General features: G+C 38.4%; 1 pseudogene; it reads right to left on the reverse strand.

Moving 5' to 3' along the window:
* The window catches only part of LOC102819018, a 10,678-nt pseudogene extending 8,446 nt beyond the window's left edge, over nt 1-2,232 (reverse strand).
* Between the last annotated feature and the right edge of the window lie 8,983 nt (nt 2,233-11,215).

The following is an 11,215-nucleotide window of genomic DNA, read 5'->3' on the forward strand; positions in this document are numbered from 1 at the left end:
TGATATTCTCTGCTTTCAGCCAAGATCCATTGGACATCAGCAATGATATCCCTCGTTCCATGGCGTCTTCTGAATCTGGCTTGCACCTCTGGAAGTTCTCTGTCAATGTATGATTATAGCCATTTCTGCATTACATTTAACAAAACTTTACTCCCCTGGCATATCAAAGAGATTGTCCGATGATTTGAGAGATGTTGTTAGGTGCTATCAAGTCAATTTCAACTAACAGTGATTGTATGTACAAAAGAAGGAAGCACTGCCTTTGCCTGTTCCATCTTCACAGCCATTGCTATGTTTACATCCATTGTTGCATCACTGTGCCAGTCCATCTTGCTGGGGTTCTTCTTCTTTTTTTGCTGACCAAGCATGCTGTCTTTCTCCAGGGACCGGCCCCTCCTGATGACATGTTCAAAGTACTCAAGATAAAATCTCGTCATCTTTGCTTCTAAAAAGCATCCTCGCTGTACCTCTTCAAAGATAGATTTAGTTGTTCTTCTGGAAGTCCACGGTGTATTTTCAACATTTTGATCAGTCATAATTCAAAAGTGTCAATTTTTCTGTCTTCCTTATTGATTGTCCAACTTTTGCATGAATATGAGGCAATTGAAAATACCATGGATTGAGTCAGGTGCACATTTATCTTCAAAGTGACCTATTTATTTTTCAGCACTTTAAAGATGTTTTTGGCAGCATACTTGCCCAATGCAATACATTGCCTGATTTCAGTGACTAATCATTCAGACGTAGACTGCCTCTCCTTCATCGTGCTCTGTCTTAGTCTGAAAGTTCAGCTAAAACCTGTCTACCATGGGTATACCCTGCTGGTATTTAAAATGCTGTGGCAAAGCTTTTAACATCACAGCTACATGCAAGCCACCACAAACTGACAGATGAGTGGTGGATCTTCATTGTAGATTTTCCTGAGTTTTTATCTTGGGAACTCTTTATTCTGCTTCTGCTTTTTGTGGCTATATATTTTTTTTTTTTCTGGAAATTTTCTGAAAATTTTTAATACTGAATAACTGTGATGGGTCTTTGAGTTGTTAATGCCATTTTGATTGAATTAATGTGGTTTATAGAGTCCTGGTGTGGCGCTGTGGGTTAATATGCCAGACTGCAAAGCCATTTGAACGGCAAGGTCAGCAGTTCAAGCTTACCAGCTGTTCCTTGCAAACACTGTACAGGGTAGCTATAGGTCAGAACGAACTCAACAGCATTTAACAATAACAACAACAACAATGTGGTTTATATGTGCTATTGAAATGGCTTCATCCCTTTTCAGGACCTCAAGTTTAGTGAAATTTCTTTCTCTTTTCTGTGGAGTACCATATGTATCCCTGCAATAACAAAGAAGTACACAAAAAATCCAATGATGATAGTTCACTCTAATGTGTCTGTAAGAAACATCATGTGGTAGGCAGGAATGTCCTTGGAGCCTTCATTTATAGCTCCTGTACCTGGAAGTGGAGCTGCTATCTAGCAGCCTTAATGTGGTACATTATATTTCCAAATTAAATGATCATTATATTTGTTGACTACATCCTGGCTGTGATTTATCTAAGCACCCATACTCAGATCAAATCTCCAAGCAGGTATATGATCCCCAGCTTTTACATAATTTATATGAACAAGAAATAAAGAAACCTGAATAGGGCCATCCACCTTTAATTCTTTTCCTCTTGAGAATATTTTCACACATATTGCAGCAAGAGGAATCAATTAAATGCTGTTAAAACATGGTTTATGTGAAGTAATTTCAGTAGTGTGCATAAAATTGTCTACTTTCAAAAATTGTTGTAGGACAGTAAGATAGCTTGTAACACTGCTAATATGATGGTTGTCAGGGATTTTAATTAAGGCTTTTAAAGACTGAACGCTTGGTTGAGATTTGGCATCAGCTAGTTTTCAAGTAATTAAAACAATATCTTCAAATAGCCATATATTTGCTCAACATTGTGGGACCAGTGAAAAGATAGCTGATGAATGTATTGGCATTCTTTTGGTCTCCTAAGGCAGTGGAGTCAACACTTAACCATCTTTGTATGGCTTTATGGCAATAATAGTTAAGCTGACCCCTAGTTTATAGGGTACTTTTATCCAACACTGCTCTAATTGTTTTTAATTACTGTGGAATTCGTCTTAATTTTCAAACACCTCTACAGCTGCTTGATTCAGGTACTGACAACTGATATCATTCTCTTGGACCTTCAGCATAATTGCCCATGTTGTCATGGTTGCTAAGTGCCATCTAGTTGGTTCCAACTCATATCTACCCTGTACACGGTTTCCAAGGAGCAGCTGGTGGGTTTGAACTGCCGACCTTGTGGTTTGCCCTCTAGTACTGATCCTACAGTGCCACATCATAGTATCTTTCATATTGCAACTAGAATTTTTTCTTTATTTCTATCAGCATGAGAAATGCTGAGTGTGTTCTTCTTTTTGGTTTTCTAACGCCAGGTATTTATATATTTCATTATAATATTTTATTTTGTTTTCTTCAGTGGTCCTTTAAAATCTGTTTAGCTTTTTTACTTTGTAATTTCATCCTTTTGTATTAGTGATTCTACATTCAGAGTGTTCATTCTACAGTTTCAAAATATCTTCTGACAACCATTTTAGTCTTTTCTTTCTTTCCTGTTGTGTTTTGTGGGTTTTTTTTTTTATTTTAACATTTTATTGTCAATTCAGTGAAAGTTTAGAGAGCAGATCATCATTTGTACCTTCAGAAAATCATATACTTTGCTTCATTACAATAATTGAAATCTGCTCCATGTACCATCCTTTACTGTTCTTTTCTACCTTCATCTGACCAATCTTTTTTATGACCTTTTATTTTATTATATATGATAACCTTGATATCATTCCACAACTCATCTTGTCTTTTATCATTGGTGTTCAATGCCTGAAATCTGTTCTGAAGATGGCCTTTAAATTCAGGAGCATACTCAAAGTTGTACTTTTTCTCTCTTCTTGTTATAATTTTCTCCAGTTTCAACTGGAACTTCCAAATGAGTAATTGATTGTCTGTTCTATAATTGGCCCCTGTCCATATTCTGACTGTTGATATTGAACACCACCTCTTTCCACAGTGGTAGTAAATTTGATTTCTGTGTCTTCCATCTAGTGAATGGAAGACATGTGTATGTTGTTGAAAAAAGGTATTTGAATTGAATAAGTCATTGGTTTTGCAAAATTCTGTCATGTGATCTCTAGCATTATTTCTATCACCAAGGGTTATTTTCCAACTACCTATATTGGCATCCTGGTGTGGCACTGCAGGATAAGTACTTGATTGAAAGGTTGGCTTGAGCCACAAGGTCAGTGGTTCAAACTCACCAGCTGCTCATTGAAAACCCTATACAAGGTCACTATGGGCCAGAACTGACTCGATGCCACTGTCCAGCAACAACATCCTTCATATGATCAAGCGTCAATGGTATTGAAGGAAGAAGTTCATTTCAATGTTTCATCCATTTCAGCCATTTGAACCATTGAATCAAAACCCAGTGGTACTCAAGGAAGCAATTCAAGGTACATTGAAGGCATTGGCAAAGAACAAGGTCACAGGAAATGATGAAATAAAAATTTAAATCTTTTAACAAACTGATGTAACATGAAGGCAATCATTAATTTATGACAAGATATTTGGAAGACAGCTACCTGGCCAACTAATTGGAAGAGAGCTGTATTTGTGCCTATTTCAAAGAGAGGTGACCCAACAGAGTGTGGAAATCATCGGACAATATCGTTAACATCACATACAAGTAAATTTTATCTAAAGATAATTCAATAATGTCTGCAACAGTACATTGACAAGAAATTGCCAGAGGTTCAAGCCAGATTTAAAGGAAGACATAGAATGAGGGATATCATTGCTTATGTCAGATAGAACTTGGCTGAAAGCAGAGAATATCGGGAAGATGTTTACCTGTGCTTTGTTAGTTATGCAAAGACTTTTGACTGTGTGGATCATGACAAGTTATGGGTAACATTATGAAAAATGGGTACTTCAGAACATTTAATTGTGCTCCTGGGGAACCTGTACATAGACCAAGAAGAAGTCATTCAAACAGAACAAGGAGACACGGAATGTTTTAAACTGAGGAAAGTTATGTGCCAGGGTTGTATTTCTTCACTATACTTATTCAATTTATATGCTGAGCAAACAATCCAAGAATTTAAATTATAGGAAGAAAAACATGGCATCAGGATTGGAGGAAGACCCATTATCAACCTGTGATATACAGCTGATAAAACCTTCTTTGCTGAAAGAGAGGAGGACTCAAAACATTTACTGATGAAGATCAAATACCACAGCCTTCAGTATGGGATGTAACTCAATGTAAATGAAACTCAAATCCTCACCATTAGACTAATAAATAATATTACGATAAATGGAGAAAAGATAGAAGTTGTCAAAGACTTCACTTTGTTTGGATCCACTATCAACACTCATGGGATCAGCAGGCAAAAAAATCAAATGACTTATTGCAATAGGCAAATCTGCTGCACAAAGCCTCTTTATAGTGTTCAAGAGAAAAGATGTTTGATGATTAAGATGCTTGAGAAAGGAAGTTTGAGGACTAAGGTGTGCCTGGCCCAAGCCATCATATTTTCAATAGTCTCATATGCATGTGAAAGTTCGACAATGAACAAGAAAGACCACTGACGAACTGACACATTTGTATTATATTATTCTAGAAGAGTATTAAAAGTACCGTGGATGACCAGAAAAACAAGAAAGAGGTACAGCAAGAATGCTCCTTAGAGCCTGGATTGTGATACATAGTTCAGGGACCAGTCCCTGAAGAAGGACATCATGCTTTGTAAAGTGAAGGATCAGTGAAAAAGAGGAACGCCCTCAACAAGATGGATTGGCAGAGTGGCAACAGCAATGGGCTCAAGCATAGCAACAATTGTGAAGATGGCACAGGACCAGACAGTTTTTTCATTTTGTTGTGCATAAAGTCACTATGAGTCAGAACTGATTTGACAACACCTAACAACAACAATCCTTCTTTGTTTCAAAATCTATCTGAAGAACCAAGAATCTGTCCTTGGTAGGATAATATACACAAACCTAAAAGGAAGATTTGTTAATGAGACTATTATTCAAATTTATATACCAACCCCTAATACTAAAGTTGAAGAAACTGAAAATTCTTAACAACTTCTGCAGTCTGAAATTGTTCAAAATTTAATCAAGAGGTATTGATAATTGATTGGAATGTAAATATTGGAAACAAGAAAAAAAAAAAAAGAGAGACTTAATATAAAGAATTGGCTCACACAATTGTGGTTGCTGACAAAGTCAGAAATCTCTAGGGAGACTATCCCAAGGAAAAGTGTCATATTTCTCAGATTTATTTTGACACACAAAACAAAATGTGATTAAAAATGTGTTTCATGGGTACAATGAGAGGATTTGTCACTTGCTACTTTCAACTTTTATCTCTGAAGTGGATATCAATTCACTGCTATCTTCCCAATTGACATCAATTTACCTTACTTCTGATAATAACGCTCTAATCTTCCCTCTTCTAGGTCAATTCATTTGGTTGAATTATGGCTGAATCCTTTCCTAGCTCCACATTTTGACACATAATCTAAAGCGTGTGGTGCTGTGGGTTAATTCATTGGATTGCAAAATCGGTTTGAATTGTAAGTTTGGAAGACTTAGAAACCCACTCCTCAGAAACCCTATATAGGGTTGCTATGGGTTGGAACTGACTTGACGACACTTAATAAAGCATCTAAAGCATGTCAGTATATTGTGTCACCTGCATAAAGTGATTGGTTTAGGAGACAGTCTACAATTCAATTCCAGGATTTGTTCAGTATGGAGTCTGTAATGCAATAGTGTGACTGCATTAAACTCTTGGAGAAAATATACTGTCTCAGAGTATGCTAAGCTGGAAGGAATTAGGCATGGAACTGATGATGGCCTATTTGCCACATTAGGGAAAAGTGTGCCTGACAGTTAAGAACAATACAGAGGAAGCAAGATGCAAAAGATAGGGACTCCGTTCTCATGATATCATATGTAGTGATGTGGAGAAGCATCTGTTTGCTTCTTCAGAGCCTCTCTTCACTAGTTCTCTATCCCCAGGTGGCTGACCTGTGGAGACAGGAGAGTGTTTCTCTAGTCTTCAGATGGAAGTGGACATTGCAGAGTATCCAGAGAGTGAGGTAGGAGCATCTGATCCTCTAGTTCTGTTTGCAGAGTTGTGTTAGACTTTTTCAGGGCTCGTTCCACGTTCTGGTTCCTCATATAATTGCATTTAAGGGTGGTAATAACTTCACTTCTTACTAGTTCTTTTTCACTCAATATTCCCGCACTTTCCTAACAGTCATTTTGTAAATAGACCGTCCTCATTATTTTAACATGCTTGCACCAGCTGTTCTCCTGTTGAAACACCTAATGATACACCAAGTTTGCCTGAAGTAAACTCAACCCCGAATATTTCACAAACATGAGCATGAACATTCCATTTTTTTTTTTTTTTTGGTTAATTCACTTTGAGAAGTGTTTCTATCACTTGTAACCAGAAAGAGTCATGACTAATACAATCTCACTTAACCCCCTTGGGGCCACCTTGTGCATTCTACTTGGAAAATAATTGCTTTAGAAACATGGACAGACACATTATGGGAGTTAAAACTCACTTAGGTTGGGATATAATTCTCAAACCAATCCATCATGTCACTCATGATCTATTAATCCTTGTCCTATAGAATTAAAACAGCCTTGCTGGCCACATTAAACAATATAACCTCTAGTGCCTGAAGAATCTCAAACAAATTCTTATACACACAAGCTTCTAAAACCAAAAAGTCATATGAATCAGACCATTACATATTTCTTCCAATTAAAAGGTGTGAAAAGAGCAAAGAGAAATGGCCTTTTATATTTACTCAACTCAGCAGCTGAGCAGTTCATTAGCAAATTTGGAATGCACATAGGTCATAAGCTCCAGGCAAGTGAGGACTGTTGTATAAAGCAATATTAGAAAGGCAACCTTTAAGTCAAAAGTACTATTCCCTGGTGAAGCTTATTAATTGAATCATTTGTTTACAAAAGGTGAAAGTGGCTCTAAGTGACAGTACTGTTTGCACAGTGGCACCAATATTAGGAAAGCTTATATGTAATGCATTAGTAATACAGAAAAAGAGATTGCCTGAGTCAGGGGTATTTGTTTAGTACATTGAAATCCAGTAATTTCAGCAACTCCCCAAACATGAATTGAATTAGTTTATTAAGGTTAAAAATGGTCTTAAAATCATGCTAATGAGCACCATGAAGTGAGGCTATTTACCAGCTTTGTACTGCCAGAGATTAAATATATGTCGTTGATTGGTTGGGTGTTGGGGTAGCAAAAAAGAGTGGTTCACTCTGTACCACTTTTTATTTACTTACTATTCTTTCTTAACAAAGATTAGATTTTACCAAAACTGATTTGTAGAATGAGGACTTGGTTTAATAATCCTTGTCAACAAATATTTCCTTCTACTTAAACTCTAATTCCTTGCAGAACATACAGCAAGAGGAATAAACAACAACAACAAAAAATTTAAAACAGTTGGCATTGAATCAACTTTGAATCTTGGCAACCCAGTGTGTGTCAGAGAACTATGCTCCGTAGGATTTTCAAGGGTTGAGTTTTTAGAAGTAGATTGTCATACCTCTCTTCTGAGGTGCTGCTGGGTAACCTCGAGTATACCCAAACTAACAGAACTATTGACCAGAGGTCTGAGACTTGGTAAAATAATAAAACTTTCTCTATTGGCACCCATGAAACAAGGATTGACCAAGAGTTTAAAAGAAAAATATTCTGCCTTCCTTTGCCCACAGTCCAGCACTAAAGAAGGGTACACTTGGGAGCACCTGAATAAAGGATGCTTAGCTAAAAGTAACTCCCCTCCATAAAACATGATAAAAATGGCTAACATTTATTAATCACTTATCAGAGTTTGGGCACTGTTCTCAAGTCTTTTTTTATTACTATGTGGTGGCAATTATGATGAGGTAGGGGCATAGTATTATCCCTAATATACAAATAAGGAAACTGAGGCAAGCAGAGATCAAATAACTTGCCCAATGTCATATAGCAAGTATATGTGAATGATGAAATTCAAATTCGGGCTGTCTAATTGCAGGTCCTAAGTGTATTGTGTCATTTTCCAAGCCAAAGAAGATGGACATGAGAGTTTTGCGTTAACTTTACTGGGCCAAGATTCTCAGCAGTTTGATAGCTGAGATATCGTTATCCCAATAACGAGATCTAATATAATGTAATTAACTCTATGATGTGGTCTGCTATGCTCAAGAATCAATTGAAAGAATGTTTTCTTGGGTGTGTGGCCTACTTCCGATATATTAGACAATTAGGAAAAGCTTTCTTGTTCTCTGTTGGGTCTGAATGTTGCATCTAACTTATTCTCTAACATCTGGTTCTTTGGACTTAAGCCAGTGTTATCTGCCTGCCTGCCTGCTGGACTGACAGGCTGCCAGACATTCCTGCCTGTCTGCTGTCTGACCTGCCAATCTTGGTTCATCTGACCTGGACTTGAGACTTTACATCTGACCTCTACAACTGTGTGAGCAAATACCGATGCTAAGCAAGACTCTGGGTGATTGCGCAGTTGATATTTTTCTGTAATTTTCTCAGGATGAGAAGTATAGGGAAATTGGTGAGTTGGTCTATTGACACTAGATGAAGTGATAAAGGAAAGAGACCAGCTCAGGGCTGTGGCGTTACATCTCAAGGAATGCACAAAGACTTCAAAGCTTTCACTTGTGTCCTGAAAGAGAGCCTTAGTTCTTCTAGTAATAGAGTTCATTTTGTCTGAAAATACACCAGAGTCTTTTTATAAGAATGACTAAATTACTATGCCAGCTGAATTCAGAATCTTGAATGGTGTCTGATATAAAAGTGAAGGCACTGATTGGGAAGAAATGAGATCCTGTAACTTGGAATGGGGACATATGGACAGATAACCAGGAAGCCAGGGACACTGAGCCCCTACATTCTGTCAAATCACTCTTGCCAGCAGCATCACACCCCCCCAAGTGAAAAGATTACTCTATCTTTGTCTGCTGATCCATTGTCAGTGAAACCATGATCCCCATTTGTTGTTGTTGTTATGTGCCGTGGAGTCGGTTTTGACTCATAGTGACCCTGCACCGGGTTTCTGAGGTTGTAAATCTTTACAGGAGCAGAAACCCTCATCTTTCTCCCTCAGAATGGCTGGTAGTTTTGAACTGCCGACCTTGAGGTTAGCAGCCTGATTCATAACCACTATGGTACCAGAGCTCCTTTAACCTAAATAAATGTACCTGCTGAGATGATGTCTGAAGAATTGTCTGAGGCATCACCTAAGGTAGATGTCTTGTAAGACATTACTGAATGTTCCCAGGAAACACCACCAGTTATTGCTTCTAGAACTGTAACTAGACTTCAATTCCAGTGAGCCCTAAAAGGTGAAGTATAAATTGTGACCCAGGAAGAAGTATGCTACATTTCAAAAGTGTCACAACCAGCTGAGGTTCTTGCTGAAGTCAAAGGTAATATGGAATGGGTAGTGGAAGAAGGGGGAGTTCTGTTGTGGTATTTCAGGATTAGCACTCAACTGAAACCTTGAAAAGTCCGTTTGAACCACAAGGTCAGAGGTTCAAAGTCACCAGCCATTCTTTGGAAACCCTATACAGGATCAAGGAGCTCTGGTAGCGTAGTGGTTAGGTGCTTACGAATCGGGCTGTGAACCTTAAGGTCAGGTTAAGGTTCTACCAGCTATGCCATGGGAGAAAGAAGAGGCTAGCCTTGGAAACCCCGTGCAGGCTCACTATCAGGAGAGGCACCCCTGCATGCTTCCACTAGCAACAACACAAAATACCAGACAAAGCAGGTTCCGGGACTGTCCGGATCTCTGAACTACATATAAAGGAGTATTTATAAATATCAAAGGCTTAGTGCTAGTGGGATTTGTAGCAGAAGCAAAAAAGTGGCATTTTATGAGTGGTAGTTGGTGGCAGATGCCTGGCACAGCCATCTTGAGTGGGACACAGCAGAATTGGGAGCAGGAGAGAAAGTCCATCTCAGAGACCTGACTGTCAGAGATAAAGGTGTGAACAATATTTTTCTGCTAACTTCTCTTTCTCTGTCTGTACACCGCCACTGTGGTGACTAGAGGGGGTGCCTGAGTGAGAGGACACAGATCTGCTCAGCAAAGAAGGGGGAGGAGTCAATAGGAACAGCTTAAAACAGGTCTAACAAACTGTGGGCTGTTAGAACTCAGAATCAAAGAAGGGGGAGGAGTCAATAGGAACAGCTTAAAACAGGTCTAACAAACTGTGGGCTGTTTCTCACTAGGAGAAACACCTGGACTATTTTGCTATGTTATTTTGTTTGTTTTTGTGTGTGGTTATTATAGACTTCAGTGTCCAATCTGGTTTTTTGGTTTGTTTGTTTTTTCAGTCCCCCTTTTCTCTTGCAGTGGATTCTTTCTCTCCTTACATCACTCAAGAAGCAACAGCAATTGTGGCCATATAGCCAAGCTATAATCACACCTTATAAAATCCCACCATCTGGGAAAGAGATAATACCAGCTGCCATAGCCAGAGAAGCATAGATAATCATCACCTGCTAAAATTACTCTGAGTTGAGTAATAATAGAAGTGAAAAGGGAAGTTCATCTCTCTAACACATTTACCAGGAGGCAATCAGAAAGCTTAATAAAACACCAACATACATTCATCTAATTACTGAAAATACATCTAATTATTGAAAATGTCCAAAAAAACAACTGAAGATCTCAGCTCATATCCACAAACAAGATGTTGTTGTTGTTATGTGCCATGGAGTCGGCGCCAACTCATAGCAACCCTGTACAGGGTTTCCATGGCTGTAAATCTTTACGAGATCAGAAAGCCTCATCTTTCTCCTGAGGAACAGCTGGCAGTTTCGAACGGCTGACCTTGTGGTTCGCAGCCCCATTCATAACCACTATGCTACCAGAGCTCCTACAAGATAGAGTAGTTGAATCAAATGAGCTAGAGGTAGCCCTAGAATTCCCATTAGAAGCATTCCATTTACAAAGAGGAACCAGGCAAGGATGCCCTTTATCACCACTCCTATTCAATATTGTATTGGAAGTCTTAGCCAGAGCTATAAGGCAAGATACGGAAATTAAAGGCATCCAAATTGGCAAAGAAGAA

This window comes from Chrysochloris asiatica, unplaced genomic scaffold (assembly GCF_000296735.1).
Source record: "Chrysochloris asiatica unplaced genomic scaffold, ChrAsi1.0 scaffold00059, whole genome shotgun sequence".
NCBI lineage: Eukaryota > Metazoa > Chordata > Mammalia > Afrosoricida > Chrysochloridae > Chrysochloris > Chrysochloris asiatica.